At 31.9% G+C, this 19,540-nt stretch overlaps 1 pseudogene across 1 annotated transcript; it reads right to left on the bottom strand.

Moving 5' to 3' along the window:
• Nucleotides 1-2,521: 2,521 nt before the first annotated feature.
• On the bottom strand, nucleotides 2,522-8,549 carry LOC105173305 (SPX domain-containing protein 3-like; annotated as a pseudogene). The gene is made up of 3 exons (XR_016062739.1): nucleotides 8,106-8,549; nucleotides 3,669-3,834; nucleotides 2,522-3,010 (listed from the first exon to the last, which is right to left on the bottom strand). The product of XR_016062739.1 is annotated as an SPX domain-containing protein 3-like (transcript).
• Between the last annotated feature and the right edge of the window lie 10,991 nt (nucleotides 8,550-19,540).

Genomic DNA, 19,540 nt, shown 5'->3' with positions numbered 1-19,540 from the left:
GGTACAAGAACTTTCTAACTAATTGCTTGTACAAAATCACTGTAGCTCCAAGCAATGAAGTAAACCATTCTTGAGCCCGCCCCTATAGAGTCGTTATGAAAATCTGAGGATTCATGGCATCCGAAAACCTATATAAGTGCATTATGTGCTCAAAAGATGTTACATGTTCCTGGGGATCTTTATTCCCATCATACTTCGGCAAGTCTAGCACCTTGGAGCCATGGGAGGAAAGCTCTATAGTTTCTCCGTCATAAAGAGTGAGCCTTCTTTCATATGGTGGGAATGTTGATGACTGCGAGATCTCTTACTCTATTGGCTAGTACTCTGATTCACGGGTTCAATTCTCTTTCTATTACATTTTTTTAACCGTCAGATTCTCTTTATTGTCATTTCGTGATCTTCTTACTTGAAGAACCGCCTAGGTGGCACTGGGTTATTTCTGAATTGCTCATGATCCCTCACACTCTGTAAGGACTCCTTAAATTCCATTGACATCAATACTTTTTCAACTTCCTTTGAGTGAGACGAACCAAAGTATCCTGACCTGGTCTTGTCACTCCCACAGCTATCAGTACGACCTCTTTTCCCATCGAGTGTTTGAACTACCTAGTTCTTCATCTAGCCTCAACTAATCATCCTCCATTCGCACCTCAATTAATCATGAAATCTTTGGATTATTTTCTATAGACAGTACCAAAATGATGGACTTGGTTGCAATACATACGATCATGGGTTGTCCGATTGCACACTAGCTACAGGTTGCAGGGAAATAAGCTTGAGATTTTTACAAGGCACGGAGGTGCCGGCTGGATCCGGACGTAAACACTCTGATGATCAAGTTAGTTATGTGGGTCAAAGGTCTATAATTCGAAGCATAAAGATAACAAATAAGGTGGTTAAGATACCTAAAATCTTCATAAAGGAGGGATTTATATACTTCTCCGAATGTATGGATGACACCTAGTGGCAGCCTAGGATCTTGTCACGTGTCGATCATACCTGATGACTAAGGATGAATAGGATCCGGGCCTTCATTTGAATGAAGGATGACTTGTTAAGCCTTGGTGGGCCTTGTGGATATGTTTGACAGCTTAAACCATACTTCAATGTGTTTGGTAAAGTTTTTAAGAAAAGATCTTATAAGCCAACACATAAAATGTTAGAAGCTTATACGCTCTTTAAAAAAAAAAAAAGAAATTGTCAACTTATTTTAAGATCTTAACAAATTCTTTTAGATTAAGGAATAATTTACACTGCTCTTCCCTGAGGTATGTTGTAATTATATGTAAACCTCACGTGGTTTGAAAAATTATATTTAGTACCCTTGATGTTTATTTACGTCCAATAAATAAATCCATCAATTACTTAAACTTCATCGAATTTGTCGATATTAATAAAAAAAATTAAATAAAAATCTATATACATTAGTCAGGTGCTTATATAATTAATGCATAGTTTAAAAAAAAATTAGAGAGGAAGTCATTGCAATGACAAAGTTGGAAATACAAAAATTTGGGGAGAAAAAAAATAAAATGAATTAAAATATGCTCAAAATCACACACGCAAATATAGAAAAAGCCTCATAGTCGTTATTTTCCCTCCAACACTCAATGCTGTGTTTTTAACTTCCCAACAGTCGTGACTTAGCAACCACATGTGACTCACATGTCAATTTCGTCAAAAAGTTAATGGTGATACCTAATTTCATACAGTTTTTCGTTTATATGGTATTGTTCTTTATCAAGCTGACGAAGCATGATGCTAGGATTGCAAAATGGCCTAAAGTGTTGTACCAAAAATGCAATTCGACTTGAAAGTGGAAGTAGTTATTTATTTTATGTTTCTGTAATGTCAAAAAGTACTCATTCTAGTTCGTGATTTTTTATGCTTTCAGAGGTTCTGGCGTATCTTGACGTGAAAATACTAATTTCTGCCGATGAAGAGTGCTCCACCGCCATGCTTCCGCTCTTCCTCTAGAATAAGTAGGGAAATCACTGCCGCGAGCCCGACGGCGTGGTGATGCTTTTGAGATTGTGATTTCTCCATGTTCTAATTCAAAATTGATGTAATTTTTTCATTAGCCAAAAGAAATATATACTATATAGAATCCATGGGTGCGGAAATATTATTCCCAACTTAAAATGAAGTTGCCAATTATCAAGAAAGTCGAGGAGCACGTAGGCCGACGGACGACGGCGTCCACCATGTTGAGATGCTTGTTTGCTCTTGATCATTTTTTAGTTTACCTGTTGGCCATGTTTTTCACGACCTGACCACGTAAAAAATGCCAGATATGCACCATATTGTACGGTCAGCCATGCTTTCTAGCACCATTAGTTTTAAACTCGATTTTAACAATTAGACAAAAATACTTAATAATTTGTAAAATAAAAGACCAAAATCATATTTCAAAAATATAGGAAGCTAAATCAGTCTAGTGGTAAAATATAGGGACCAAAAGTATATTAATCCTTTTTTTATATATAAATTAAAAATACAAAAAATTTTCACTTATAGGAGATAAAGTATATAATAAGATCTACTATTAATAAGGCATAATATAATATTTTTACAGTGGAGATCCGATTGATATAAATTTTTGGGGTTGTATTGATTTCACAACACATGTAATAATTTTGGTCATGGGATTTGTATAGGGAAAATAACTTGCAAAGACTGTATGACTTCAAAATCAGGCAAGTTGAGCGGCGGCAGAGAGAAGTGGCCGTACGTAGAGCTGCCCCTTCTCATCTCCTGCATGTCAGAAGTGCCGCCACCGTGTTCCGGAATATTCCCTCTCCGGGCACCGCCTGATGATCCCTTTCGGCGTGGAATATTCGGGCGGATTCCGACGGCGGCAGCATGGAGTTGATGGTGGTTTCGCACTCCTTGATGAGCTTCGAGATTAGATCCGTCGTGAAAAATGGCTGTTCCAAGACTTTCTGGATGAATGGCAGCCGCAGAACTCCGCCTGTTCTCTTGTCGTACTTCTTGAGGATTTTGGCCAACCCTGAAATTTCTTAGGGTATTTTAGTCAGTTCCTGACCTTCGTGGCTACTTTTATCATTATTATTATTATTATTTTCTAATAAACTGGAAAAATGATTTAGGCACAATTTGACCTGAAGCGATTATACCATGTGAAGTCGAAACGAAGGTTTGTTCAGTTGTACGACCAAACAGGACGTAATTGAGAGTATATTAATTTATGCAAGTAATTCATTAGATCAGAATAACTTTTTAGAAAATTAATTTTTACTTTAAATTCATGACAAAGGGACTCATTTTACCAATATGCCCATTGGTAGGTAAAAAGATGTAAAAAAAAAAAAAGTATGATATTTTGTCTCATCTGAATGTAATATTGGTGAAGGCATCATCTTTGAGTTGTACCCAAAAGTGTTCTATAAATTTCCCGTTAGTTATTTTATAATGTAATTTTTCAAAATGTTCACTGTATAAATAACAAGACATCCATCCTTAAAAAACCAAAAAAAAAAGGGACATCTATCCTTTTCAAATGTATTCAAATAAAAATTAATTATTTTATAATTATATTATACAAAAATCACATTTTTCGTTGGTGGAATTTAATTTTACCATGATCTTGATATATGTGAAGAATTTTAAAAAATTGAATAACAGAGAAGAGAAGAAAATAAAAGTACCTGTGTAGTTAATATTGCTGTAATTCATGAGAAGGACCATTTCACCATGGAAATTGACAATGACTTTTCTAATCTTTGCCATCTCCTCTTTGTATTCCATCTCTGATGGCTGACTCCCATTTGGCCCCCATTTATCTATCACTTCTTCCATTTTCTGTTGCAATTCCTGCACCCCATGTTCGTCACAACATAAACATTTTAATCTATGTAGTAATTTGTGACTAATTAGTAGGAAATATTTGTGTAATAATTTATATTTTTTGTTTCAACAAGTGATATTTTATGAAAGAAGAAAATGTTAACTTCAATTAGTATGAAAGGAGAGAAATCTCAACTAGGCCAACAAAAAAATTCGATTAACAAGCTCATATTTATCTATCTATCTATATATAGCAGAACAAAATTTGACCAATTTAGTTCAATTTTGACCAAATACTAATTTTTGGCGTTTTTGAATTTTTTAGTTAGAAACATCATCTACTCAAATATATTAAATATTTATTTTGCATTTATCCAAAATCTTATCTCCAGGATTATAATTGAATTTTTTAATTGTCAAAATGGTTAGAAACATGATCTATTTTAAATATCTTAATTATTTATTTTGTATTTATCCGAATTCTTATCTTCAATATTATAACAAAATTTTTAATTATCAATAAAATATTGATTAGAAACACCACCTATTTTAAATAGATTAGATATTTATTTTGCATTTATGAAATTTTATCTTCAAGATTATAATTGAATCTTTTAATTGACAAGAAAAAATCTTATTTTTTAGAAATATCATATATGTTAAAATATATTAAATATTTATTTTATATATATATCTCAATTTTATCTCCAACGCTAAAATTCTAATTGAATTTGTATTTATGTTTTATAATTTTATATGTTAATATTAAGTTTTATTTTATATTATTCAATACATATCTATTTTATATGAGTTTATTTTAATAATTAAATTATATTTATAAACTCTAAAATATTCAAAGCAAATCAAAAAAATTTCAAATATATATTATTTGTGTGTATCCAAATCAAAATTTTCGGCTACTAATGATAGTGACTTTCATCATATTTGTATTTAAATATCTCTGTATCTCTTTATTTATTCAATAGGCTCAATAATAAATATTTTATTCTCAATTAAACGATTTCAAAACTTAACACTCTCTACACTTATTCGTCATTACTCTTCTATGGTGGAAGTGATGTCTTATATTTTCTCATGATATTATTTTAATTTATTTTGTTAATGATCATTGAAGTTATATAATTAATAAGTTCCATCTCTTAATAAGTTATATGATTTTAGTTTTTATATCTTTTTTTTAATGAGGCATGAAAGCTATTGAATTAGCAATCTCTATCCTTTTCTTATGTTTTTCGATTAAATTTTAGAACTTATTTGTATAATTCTAGTTTACTTGTCGTTTAGTGTTATTTTACATTTACTTCGAGTTAATAAGTACATATTTTGCTTTTAAAATTTATTTATATAATTTTGTTGTTCTTTCAGATTTTATATTTTTAATTCTCTTAAAAAAAGATAAACAAATTTAGTTGTTTAGTTCTACTCAAAATACGATTTAATTTTTTATTTTTATTTAAATATTTACCTCTTTATGTTTTTTATAAATTACTTTTTTATATACTATGATTTCATCCATTAAAATTTTATTTTATAGTTGATTTCTTTTGTTCTTTTTTCAGATTTTTTTTATCTATTTTGTTTTTGTTTTGCAACAAAAAGGAATAGATTCATTTATAAATTAGTACTAATAGATACATATTTCGTTTAGTATTAATTTGTATAATTCTACTCAAATTACCAATTCATTTTTTTTCCTGTTTAAATATTTTTATACTCTAATTTTTTAATATATTATAGTTTCATCCATTAAAATTTTATTTTATAGTTTATTTTTTTTGTTCTTTTTTAGATTTTTCTGTTTTATTTTTGTTTTTCAACAAAACAGAACAAATTCATTTAGTACTAACAGGTACATATTTTATTTAATATTTATTTGCATGATTCTACTTAATTTGATATTTATATTTTATTTTATTTAAGTAACTTCCTTTTTTAATATCTTTTATATATATATATATTATAATTACATCTATTAAAATATCTATTTCAAATTTTTTTTTGTATTTTATTTGTCTACAATGATGACTAGATTTATATAGTGTTGATCAACATATATTTTATTTAATATTTATTTGTATAACTCTACTCAAACTATTATTTAATTTTTATTATTGTTTAAATAATTGTCCTTTGTATTTTTTATAAACCATTTTTTTATATATTAAATTTTTATTTTATAGTTTAACTAGTTTTGTTTTTTTTTTTTTTCAGATTTTTTGTCTGTTTTGTTTTCGGTTTACAACAAAAAAGAGCAAATTCATTTAGTGCTAATAGATACGTATTTCATTTAGTATTAATTTTTATAATTCTATTGGAACTATCATTTAATTTTTATTTATTTTTTAATATTTACACCTTTGTATTTCTTATACATCATTTTTTTTATATGTATTAGAGGTTCATCCATTAATCTTTTATTTTATAGTTTTAGTTTTTTTGTTCTTTTTCAGTTTTCTTGTCTGTTTTGTTTTTGTTTTGCAACAAAATGGAGCAAATTCATGTAATACTAATAAGTACATACTTTATCTAATACTTATCTGTATGACTCTACTTAATAGTTTCATTTTGTTCTGTTTCATCAAACTTCTTTTTATAGTTATTATTATTATTATTATTATTATTCAGATGATGTTTTACAAGATGGAACGCATCACCAGATTTTAATTTAGATATAATTTGTTTCTAGGACTATTTAAATTTAATTAAACTAAATCTACAATCATATTTTGTCTTTACATGTATAGAATATATGTAATTTATTGTATGTTTACAAAATGTTTATTTAATAAAATCTTAATGAAAGTCATTTTATTCTCTTATAGCCGCTGATAATGTTGTTATATTTATGATTTTATTTAATTTAGCCATTTTATTTTCTCATTTCATGATAATGTACTCCGTATCTTTTCTTATTCAAATTGTTGAAATGATATTGAGATTTTAAAATTATTTTTTATGGTCCATCTTTCTTTATTTTCTTTTTTAGCTTTCAGTTATCTTTCTTATAACTTATTAAGAGTAAGTCTTTATTCTTGCTTTCTATTTTATTTTATTTTTTAAAAATTAAAATCGTTTTAGATTTATGTACTTTAGTATAGATTCTAATGAAGGGTGATTTATAAAAATGATATATTTTTATATTTTTCTATAAAGTTGAATATTTGTATAAAAAGAAAAAGTGATCTATATATTTAATAGAATGCAATAATTTATAAAATGTAATCCTTATAAAATACAAATTTCGGTTTTGTAGAATATATTGTATGTTTAGAAAAATATAATTTTCAATAATAATCAAGATAAATAAAAAATTCAAAACTATTACATTATATCTTAAAAAAATAAAAAATTATATAACTGTGCATAGCATGAGTTCTACGCTAGTCTTATTTATATGATGTCATTTGATTTATTATCACACGCACCTTATATCACGATGACAAACTGATTTTTTACATGCGCATTTGACTTACAGTCAGATAGAAAACTCAATTATGTTGAAAAAAAAAAAAAATACATCACTCTCACTTTGAAGAAACAACAAACCTATCATTTATATGCCCTTTTCTTCTGATGAGTTGATTGATGATTCTTTTGCGACAAATACTATAATCACTTACTATTTGACTTATAATCACACACATATAGTACAATGATAAATTAATCTCTTACCTACATGTCTATTTGACTTAAAGTCACATCACATGTATCTATACAACAGAAAACTCATTAACTTTTTTACCGGACATATTTCTACTAAACTATGATCCTTTTTTAGATTAAAAAGAATGTAAGAAACAGACTAACGTAATGTTAGTCACATGCAGCTATTCAACACAAAAAGGCTTATCATCATATATAAAGTATATGTTCTAACAAACTAATAATGTTTTTCGTATATGAACAGAGTGCATGAACAGAGTGCAAATAAAATCTCATTACGTATCATTCCGACTTAAAGTCGCATGCACCTATGAAAAACAAACAACTTATTATCTACAAAATTTTCTCCCAAATTGTAAGAATAAAGCATGTTGATCACATGTTTGCTTCACTCACAACACGCGCACCTAGTATCGATGAGGTTTTCAGTCTAATGTTAACGGGAGTCTCATGAGCAAATATATAATTATGAGCTTAAATTTCGTCCAGTACGTAGATATTTATCCCCTTTAATTTAGGAAACAAAAGACCACGAAATTAATTGTCTTCACCCACAACTAATTAAGAACTACTAGAAGCAAATTGAGTTATGATCAATGAAAAAGTTCACTGACCTTATGTCGAATAATGAAATCCTCTTCGTTCTCCATGAAGAAGGCATTGAATTTCTCTATCTCATGATTCAAAAGGTAAATGAACTCCGCCTCCGCCACGCCGTCCTCCATGGACCTCCCTAACGTCGCCGCCGTGGAAATCAATTTCACGAGCTTCTTCAGCTCCTTGTACGACAGAAACTTGTCCCGCCACTCCGGCAAACTCTGCTCGATTTGCTGTTTCAATCTCTTCCCAAACTTCATCGCACAGCACCAACACACACGCACACACACTCACCCACACAATCACAGTCACAGAAATGCAAATTGAAATGAAAAAACTGCAACAGAAACGTGAGTGCTGTTGTGTGTGTGAATGAAGGGAATGAATGGGGGGTGGGGGTGGGGGGTAGGGGAGAGTGTGATGTGAAGTGAAGTAGGTGGGGTTTTAATGGGAAAAGATCAGAATATTTGGGCAACATATGCTTGGCGTGATGAAGCGGTTGTTAGAAAAAGGTATAAAAAGCGCCTTTGGAGGAAGAGAAAATTCGCAGCATATTCGCTTTAACTATAGTCGTGTTTCTGACTAACAGCCCCCCACCAATTTGACCTTTTCGCCCCCCCTAATTATTCAAAAACTTTGGAGGAAAAATTAAGTGCAAGCAATTAGTACATATATATATATATATATATCTTTATTTCTTTTAACTAATTAATGTTATTGAAGCATGTGTCAAATTCAATTGTGACGTAGATATAAAAATATTTGGAGGGCAGAAATTTTTTATCTAAATTAAATTTGATCAAATCAAATCAATCACTTAGCAAGTGTGATATATTTTTTAATTGATTGATCACTTTATTATACACTAATCACACGGTAAGTATATTACACTTGTTATATAATTAGTTCAGCCCTGTCGCATCTGATTCGAATAAGAATTTTTCTTGGATGTGTGACGGAAAACTAATCAAGGACAAAAACAAGCGAACGTTTTATGCATGTCTGAATCATGCCAAATGACTGACTCATGTAAAAGCTTAAACCGCACGTCTTGATCTTGTTAAATGACTGACTTTTTCAAAAAGGTTAAACTAATATAAAAATAATATTGCATGTAATCTTTTTTTTTTATTTATAAATGGGGATAATGAGATTTTAAAATAATATTCTTTTTATCTGACTTTCATATTATATTAAATAATTATTTTATTTAAAAATTTAAAATGTTATATAAAAGAGAAATATAAATATGTTTGGGTAATTGTGAGATATGACCTTTAATAGAATAGTAATTTTTGAAAAGGGAATAAGGATTTGGGAAAGGATAATTCCCGGGAATCTCCTTCGAATCTCCCTTGGTGAATGCCTAAAACACGACTTTGGAAAGGGTATTGGGAGACTCCAAATATGGGAGATATTTTTCAAGACACGTCTTTATTGTACAATTGGGAATTTAATAAGCATATGGGAGATGGGAAATGGGGACCCACAATGTGACACCTCGCTATTTGTTATATGATCACATAGTAAATCCACCAATTTCATTCCTCGACTACAATCAACTAATATTTGTTATATGATCACAAGACACTAATTTCATGACACCCATCAATCAATTTATGTTACACAATTTCGTGAAATCGTAAAGTAATAATGTCAATAATCACAGGAAATCAATATTAGAATCAAACACCATCCACAACATGATTTATACATCATTGAAGTTTAATTATCTTAATTATTAATTATTTTCTTCTCGTTTAACCTAATTGAATCATATTTAATGATTTTGTCGGCTCTCAAATCAATGTTAATTATCAGCACAGAGTACCTATCAAATGTGATATCCCATATTGACCAAGTGTGTAGCAATCCCAACACAGAATATCACACCGAATTTGGCACCGCCACACCAACGTAGTGTGTAGCTAACAGCACGGGATATTTCTGGCTACCCGAAATACCCTTGTACTTTTAGCGCCATGTTACCTAGCTATATATTTATTTTTCTCATATCATATATTGCTTCATCATGACGGCACACAATTTGTCATCAATCACATCCTATCACATTATCGCAAACCACTGAATATGCCCAAGATAGGTAAGTCATTTTTTTTATCTCAATAAATCATTTATGTTTTATCAACTCCATTCGACACTCATCTCCGTATATCATCTGCATATTGACATCTTCACAATTTGATCCCAGTCAGTCATCAAATAGAAACGTGTTACAATCATTAACAATAACTCCATCATTCATTTTCATTTGATAACGAAACTAATCAATTAGAATTATGTTACAATCAGCTCCATAATTCAACTTTATTCACCATATGTATCACACAACCATAAACAAAACATATAACAACCATTTCATGTGAGCAGATAATAAGTTTTGATCAAGTTCACAAATAGAGAAGTAGATACATATACATAGATCCAATTTATTATACTTACCTCACTTTTTCCAACTATTTAAATAGTAGAATGATGTGTGCAATCTTGAACGTCGTTTTCGTGTCCTATAAAGAATTATAAAATGTATAATTAATGAATCTATAACATTATATTTTTTTCATAAAGCATTAGATCATATCCATACACATCTCACTAATCTCTGAATATCTCCTTTTATAAGATTCATATCTTTATTTTGTTTTCTTTCACATAAAGTAGACTTTATTATCTTTCTATCAGTATATATCTTGATATATCAAAATCAGTGTTTATATTTTTAAAAATTATTCTTACCGCCCTTGAATTTGTAATCTTTATAGTATGAGCGTTGCTCCCTAATTAAATAATAACTTAATTATAATCGTTGGCTTCAAAAACTGATTTAGTATAATAAACTAGACATAATAAGCTTTCCAATGGTGTATGATTTGTATTTTAAATCATAGGAATTAATTTTATTAAATCTATCTTTGTCATCTACTTGATTCTTCTTGACAGAATCTCCGTTACAACTTATAAATTTTTCTCAGACAACAAAATTGTTTTCAACTTATAAATTTTTCTCTAGTTTCATTTACAACAAGAATCACACCAATTTGATTTATATATAATTAGTTGTTTAAGTTTATTACAACCTGGTTTAAACAGAAACAGATTCAAATCTACTACTTTAAAATTCTCTAAAAAAAATCATATACTCTTCCAAAAATCAGCATATATTACGAATATAATCTCATGCGTGCCTAGTTTCATTTTATGAAAGAATCATACAGATTGAAGCATTACATCTTAGGTTATAAGGCTTTCAATACAGATTATCAGATTTACCCATAGAAATAGAGCAACAGAAAGTAATCTCTAATTTACCATTTAAAACGAATGATTCAGCTTTGTCTCAAAACCACAAAGTTTTATTAGACATCCTAAGGATTACACCGAAGCAAGAATCACTAAATTTTGACCTGTATATCTCAAGAAAATCACGATTTACAGAGGCTGATCGGACATATTATTTTCTGCTGCTTTTTCTCCAACTTAATCGGTTAGCTTTAGATTCCTTTGGAAACTGATGACTCCACTTTGATTTCACTATTTTAGTATTCTTTATTTGTCAATTTCTTTACTGTTCTATCCAGAATTTCTATTGGCTCTTCTACATATGTTGAGTTCCCTAAAATTCCTATTTTCGACTCACGCAAATCATGTATAGGATTAAATTAGTACTATCATAACATAGTTATCAAATCTTAGTATTTCTATTCATGAAGATACTTAAGAAAACTTTTTCACCTATTTCATATTTCATCTGTGGTAGCTAATCATCCCAATTTCCCTAATCTTACTTACACCAGTTCTCAAATTATCTTCTAATATATGAATTGTTGTTTTCGACTGCCTCATGATTTGAGGATGAAATGTTGTACTAAAATATAAGCTTTTCCAAAAATATGAAGTAAATCGAGGATCTCTATTAGATACTGTAGAAATAGAAAAAATCGTGAAATCTTACAATTTCTCAAATATAACTCAACTAATTTATCCAAAGTATCATGTCGGTGTATAAGTAAGAAATGAGTTGACTTAGTCAGTCTATCCACAATTACCTAAATGGTATCATGCTTCCTAGACTTATGTGGTAACTCATTGAAAAAATCCATAGTGATATTTTTCCATATCCATTTCGGTATAGATAAAGGTTGAACTTATCTATTGACACTTGATCTTTTGTCTTCACTTGCTTATAAATTTAGCATTTAAACACAAATTCCGCTACATCATTTTCCATCATCTTCCACCAGTAGTAAGGTCTTGAATTATGAGACATTTCTATTATACTAGGACGTATCGCATATGGTACATTGGAGTTTTCCCAGAACAATCACTTAAGATACACAATCTCGCTTCTCATCCACTAATCACTCCATTAGTCCTTGTTGAAAAATTGGGCATCTTATTTTGGTTTATCTTCTCTAGTATTCTTAATAAGAAAAGAGTCAACCAACTATCAAGTTTCGATATCTTGGTTCCAGCACATAAGAGCAACCAATACAACATATTATCCAACTGTACAAATCTTGCTCTAATGTATAATAATAAGTTGTATGCAACTAAACCCACTACGTCATTTTCTTTCTCATGCCCAATACTTATCCACTAATAAAGACTCTATTGATTAGTTTTGAAATCAACAGTTCTTTTTCTTAAATTTCATCAATATAATTTCACCAAAATTATCATCCCTAAACCTAATTATTTCTCCGATATATTTGCATTACAAATTTTATGGAGTACCCACAAGTCATCTCATAAATCTAATGGACAATACACAAGTTAAAATCATCTCTTAAGCCATTCCAACAATATAGCATAAGACTAATTGATAATCAGTAACTCGCAAGACACCACTTGCAGATTGAAAATCACAATTACTGGTTACTAGTATTAACTTTGTCAAACAGGCAATACCACGCTTGTTCCATAAGTCCCTTTGCATGTATAAAATATAATATATCTCCAAAACTCCTTATCAAATTAAGAACTAATATCAAAAATCCAAAATTTAATATTGTCACAACCTAAAGGAAACTACCACATCAAGATCAATGACATAATTTCTCTCCTTAGTACTAACCCTTGTGGCTGTCTGTTACCAAATATTGACTCATCACATTTCAATGCTGAACAAATTCAAAGATCCCAAAATAATTGAAATCTTTAAGCCTCTACTCTGATTCAGTTGTCAACTTATACCTCAATTACAAAGATCTTATCCTAGAATAGCCAAAATAGTATATGACTTAAATTGAAAAGTTACTAACAAACCCGCTACATGATCAATTCTAACTTCACATTCATTTGTATTTGTAATAACAATATGACATTAAGACTTCCCAAATTAACTAAAAGTTAATTGAATTCTGCCGACTCATGGCATCCACTACTATTATTTGCTTCCTCACAAAGATACAATAGTACAATCATAGACCTTAAATAATTCTACACACCTCATTGGTCTCAAGTTCAACTCTATATGTATCAGAATATATTTGAAACTCTCTTAGTTAGTTAAGATCTAAAATCTTTCCCCATACAATGCTATCTCTAATCTTAAATACATGTACAATTGTTATTACTTTTTACACCATGTGTCCCTTGCTAATTTGCAATTATTACACACCCAAAATATTATTCCGAAGCATCTATATACACCACATACCCTCAAGAAATCTTTTATAGTACCCAATGCAGTCCTAAGAAACTCTAAGCTCTAATCACTTTCATTGATATTCTCCATTCCCTAACTTTCACCCTTATAGAGTCGGGTACAACCCAATGTCAGATATCACATGTCCTAGAACACTTAGCTTACTGTACTATGCTTTCTCTTCCAAGATCTGTAACACTATTTTTAGATGTTATTCCTGCACTTCTCTATTCCTCGAACACACAAAGATGTCATCCATAAAATTATCACTAATTGACCAAAATACTCTTAAAATATGTGATTCATCAAAGAACGTTATCTATGAATTTCTTAATCCAATGGCATTACTAAAACTCACAAGGATAATAACGAGTGCAAAATCCTATTTTAGGTATATCATTCTCTACCCTCCTCAATTGCTGGTAACCAAACCTCACATCGGCCTTTATTTATTGTCACCGCCACTCTATCAATTGGTGATAATTAATATATATATATATATATATATATATATATATACACAACCCATATAATATCTTTATTTTCCACAAACAACTTTAGTGCTCCTCACTATGAAGTACACGCTCTGATAAATTCCAACAATCTTTCTTTGTCTTTTTAACTATTATTATTCTATATTGACAAAAGTTCCTATAGTAAAATCCGCTTCACTTTGTTATGGAGAACTTGATAAATCATTAGGTAAACTTCAGAAAAATCTCTTGCTAAGGAAATTTCTTCCAATCTTAGACTAGTCCTTTTGGTATCTACTATATTAACCAAATAAGCTTCACACCCTCCTAACATCAATCATTTCACCTCTATGGTCGATATTGCACAAAGTGGCATCACTTACCGATCTCCCACAATTACTACTTTTGGTTTACAATATGGATTCTATTACCACTTCCTTTTAAAGCAGTCATAACACTTTATTTTACATTAATAAATCTGTCACACATTAATTTTACATCAAATTTCATCAAGTCCATTGCTATAGTATCTGTATGTAGATTTAGCCCAAATCATTTGGAACATATTATAACTCTATATTTACTACACCCAACGTTGCAGGTACAATCGTGTCCTTTATTGATTCTATCGACTCACCCTTCCTAATAACTGGGTCAGCATGTGCCTCATAAAAAATCATCCTTCAATCACTAGATGCATCTCACAGTCCACATTTCACCCTATAAACATAGACCTGCTCCGATACCACCCAAATGTGATACCCCCTCCATGATCACATTCAAATTATCCTAACAAACTCATAATTATCCCGATAAGATAATTGATAAGTCAACATTTGATATTTGTAATAACAATGTGACATTTAAGGTCCAAGTTAGGTATAAAAACCCATGATATTAATTGGTAGACTCCAACCCAGACCCAAAATATAATTTTTTTAGTGGGTCTTGGCCCAATAATATACGTCGGGGTCTGGGCATGAGTTTTTTTTCTCGTCTATCCATTGACAGCTCTAAAACTCATGACCCACTTCACAAGAATAAAGTATCGCCATTAGGCTGAAAGAATTGGTATGGCCCGGGAATGCGATGGAAGCGTGAAATAAAAAAAAATCAATTCAAATGGGTGTTCCCTTTGAAATTTTCGGGTGTTTGGTGTTTGCCAAATGCATAATAGCAAACATATAAACATGCTAGACATGTGACTAGAGGATGAAACAAAAAACATAGAAACATAATATGAAACTTTACCTTTTTGTTTCTATAGATATGCAGCAACGTGTCTTGTTCCCTTTATGTTCTTCCATTTTGTTTACTTGAGAATTCATACTAGAATTCCTCTAAGTTGTTCATTAGAAAATAATTAATTAAATTAATGTTAACCCAATTAAGTCCAATAATTCATTTAATCCAATTAAATAAATCCAACCCCAAATACTAATTAATTGATCCAATCAATTAATTAAGCCAAACCTAATAAATTAATCCAATTAATTTAAAGGTGTTAAGCTCAAAAATTAATTAATTCTTGAGCCATCCATCAAATGAATTATCAAATAAATGATCCAATCATTTATATATTCTCCTTGAATTAATTTAATTAGATTAAATTAATTCATTTCTTCTCGAATTAATTCCACCAGTTTTATAGTGATTTGTGTATGACTCTTTAGGCTCACATCAGCTAGACTTGGATTTGTATCCAACACAATGATTAATTAAATTAAATTTAATTAATTAATTTTCAATTAACCATTAATTGAAAATTTCATCACCAAGGGTGGCCGTCTAGCAACGGTCCACGGCACTAGAGACAAGGTGAATGTTGGCGTGAATATTTACGAGTACAGTTTTTCCTTCATCCATTTCCTAATCTAAGTTTAGAGCATGGAATTGCTCGTCGATTCCCATCCTGGACTAGAGACTATGCTCGATAACACGAGATGCTTTTGCTCTATTGGTTGACGTAGGAAACCATTCCCTACGCAACCAATCGTTGTGGCCACAGAATTTAAGAGCCCAAACCATCTTAGAGTTCATAGAAGATTCGACTGTCATATACTTATAGGTGATAGATTTTATCTTGGAACCCACCGTCCTTACTACATATTCTGATTGCACTGAACAAGACTTGTAATGACCACATCAAAGATACGGTCATGTTTCATCAAATTCAAGATACAACCATTATATGCATGCAACTGCCATGGTTCCTCAAGTCTGAGGACTAATCCCGTACTATCAAAATCAGGAAGATCTAGTCACACTAACCAAGCCTCCAAGGCATCCATATGACGACTTCCCGCGAGTCAGTTCAGTAGGCTTGACAACCTTGTCAACTACCTACTAAAATTGTATAGAAGTCAAATGTCTGTCGCCAATTAAACATGACACTTATCCAATGAATGCAATTTTATTGCAAGTCTTAATAGGACTCTCGATGCCTAGTCTCAAGGTCCTTGACTTGGAAAGTTGAAACCTAACCATCAGAAGTTGGTTTCATGGCCACCATCTAATGCGCAGCCCAACTACATAGGTTGTACAATGTGGTTTGGGCTCTGTTATAATATTAAGCATATAAACATAATTAGTGAGCAAAACAAATACAATTGCCAAATAATGAATACTCACTTTATTCATAAACAATGCTACAATTACACCGAAATTATCAAAACATATTACAGTGGTGGAATCCGCTATGTACTTAGCTTTTGTACTCAACTTCAGTGGTGGGAACCGTTGTGGTTTCCAAGCCACTACACGACCATTGAGCTTGAACACATACCCTGATTGAGACTTGGCATCATCCTCATCAGACTAGAAGTTAGCGTCGCCTGTAGCCTTCCAGAATTAACTCTCCACCACCAAAATCAAGAACATATCTTTAATCCTTCTCAAGTACTTTAGTATGGTCTTGATCGTAGTCCAGTGAGCTTCACCGGCATATGCCTGATATCTGTTCGTTATGCTTAAACCAAAATCGACATTTGGACTTGTACACTGCACAACATACTGTATGCTGCTTATGCTGAAGCATAAGGTATGTCAAATATTTTTCTAAGCTCCTCATCATCTTAGGAGATTGCTTCTTGGACAGCTTATCCCATGCCCCATAGGAAGGAATCCTCATTTGGAGTTTTCCATCTTGAACCACTTCAAGACTTTTCCAATATACGAGGTTTGGGTCATTCTAACATCTTTCTAGATCTATCCCGGATAATCTTGATGCCTAGGATGTAGGAAACCTCACCCAAATCCTTCATGGAGAATCGTGTGGACAACCATACTTTAGTGTCACCTAACATCCTAACATTATTCCCAATGAGCAAGATGTCATCCACATAAAGTACAAGGAATGCAACTGAGCTCCCACTGACCTTTTTGTCTATACAAAGGTCAAAGTCGTTCTTGATGAAATCATAACCCCGTATAACCTAATCAAAATGGATATTCTAGCTTGGGAAGCGTTCTTGAGACCATAGATAGACCCTTGGGATGACAGACCTTCTCCTCTTCTCCAATAGATGTGAAACCTCAAGGCTGATCCATATAGATGTCTTCCTCAACGAACCCATTAAGAAAAGTTGTTTTCAAGTCTATCTGTCATATTTCATAATCATACCATATAGCTATGACAAGCATAATCTAAATGGACTTGCCCATGGCCACAGGCGGATATGTTTGCTCGAAATCGATCCCAATTCGTTGAGTATACCCTTTCACCACAAGCCTGGCCGTAAAGGTAGTAACCTCCATGTCAGCTCCAAGCTTACGTTTGTAGACCTATTTACACCCAACAGGTTTAACACCATTGGGTGGGTCTACCAAGGTCCAAACCTTATTTGAACTTATAGAAACCATCTCGGATTTTATGGCCTCAAGCTATTTTCCCTTGTCGATGTCCGACATCGCTTCTCCTCTTGATGTATGCAGGGCTACTCACACTCTCAAGTACTTGGAGGACATAGGCTTACCGTGCCATATCTGATATGGCGTTTGGTCCACGGTCTTAGAAGGAGCCATGTTCAACAACTTCGTTGCCGCCTCAAGAGCATATCTCCAGAAGGATAACAGTAGTTTGGTAAAACTCATCATGGATCGAACCATGTCCAACAAGGCTCGGTTTCTCCTTTAAAAACACCGTTAAGTTCTGGCATTCCAGGAAGAGTCCACTGAGAGAGAATTTCGTTCTCTTTTAGGTAATCTAAGAATTCTCCAATTAAATACACACCACTTCGGTTCGGCTGAAAGGTTTTAATTTTGCGACCAGTTTGGTTTTCGGCTTCAAGTCTGAACTCTTTAAACCTTCCAAAGGTTTTAGACTTGTATCTCATTAGGTAAACATAACCATACTGTGAGTAATCATCAGTAAAGATTATGAAGTAGGAAAATCCACCTCTGGCTTGTCTATTCAATGGCCCACAGACGTATGAATGAATCAAATCCAGTAGAAAACTGGCAAGCGTACTGTATCCTACAAAAGGCTTCTTGGTCATCTTCCCTTTCAGACAAGACTCAGGCTGGTAGGTGATCCAAATCATCTATCTCTAGACTTTTTGAGTCTACCAACCTTTTAATCCTATCTTGAAAGATGTGACCTAGCCTGGCATGCCAGATCTGTGCGTTTTCTTAATTTTTTATTTTACGTTTGTTTTAAGTAGTCATGACGAAATCATGCTGTTGGAGAATATAAAGACCATTATGAAGTTTGCCTAGCAGATGTGAAGAACCATTCTTCATCAAATAAAAATAATTTTTATTGATCATAAACTCAAAACTAACATTATCCAACAATGAAATGGAAATGATATTCTTGATCATGCTAGGTACATAATAGCAAATTTTCAGTTCTATCCTAACTTGATCAGTAACAACTAAGTAGACTGTCCCTACAGCTTCAGCAACATCAACCTTGCCATCGTCAAGCTTCAGGACCACCTCGTCTCTACTTAGCTTTCTGCTTCTTTCCAGCACCTGCAAATCATTGCAAATGTGAGTTCCACAGCCAGTATCCAATACCCAAGAAGTAGAGTTAGTTATCATGTTAACCTCAATAACAAATGTACCTACACTGGAAGAGGAGCTTGGGACACTTCCCCTTCCAATAACCCTTTTTCCCAGCAATGCATACAGACATCACTTGCCCTTATTTACTTGGAACCCACCTTCCCTTTACCTCTGCCCATCCCCACTGGGGTAACAGGAGCGCTCAAAGCGCTTGCAACGGCTTTGGCCTTATCCTTCTTCCTCTTCCAGCGTCTAGCCCCCTTGCTTTTTGCTTGAGAGGTCGAAGCCTCCCCGACCAAAACCG

The sequence above is a fragment of the Sesamum indicum genome, linkage group LG11 (assembly GCF_026168435.1).
Source record: "Sesamum indicum cultivar Baizhima isolate 11 linkage group LG11, ASM2616843v1, whole genome shotgun sequence".
In the NCBI taxonomy this organism is placed as follows: domain Eukaryota; kingdom Viridiplantae; phylum Streptophyta; class Magnoliopsida; order Lamiales; family Pedaliaceae; genus Sesamum; species Sesamum indicum.
This window is presented reverse-complemented; position numbering and strand designations above follow the sequence as displayed.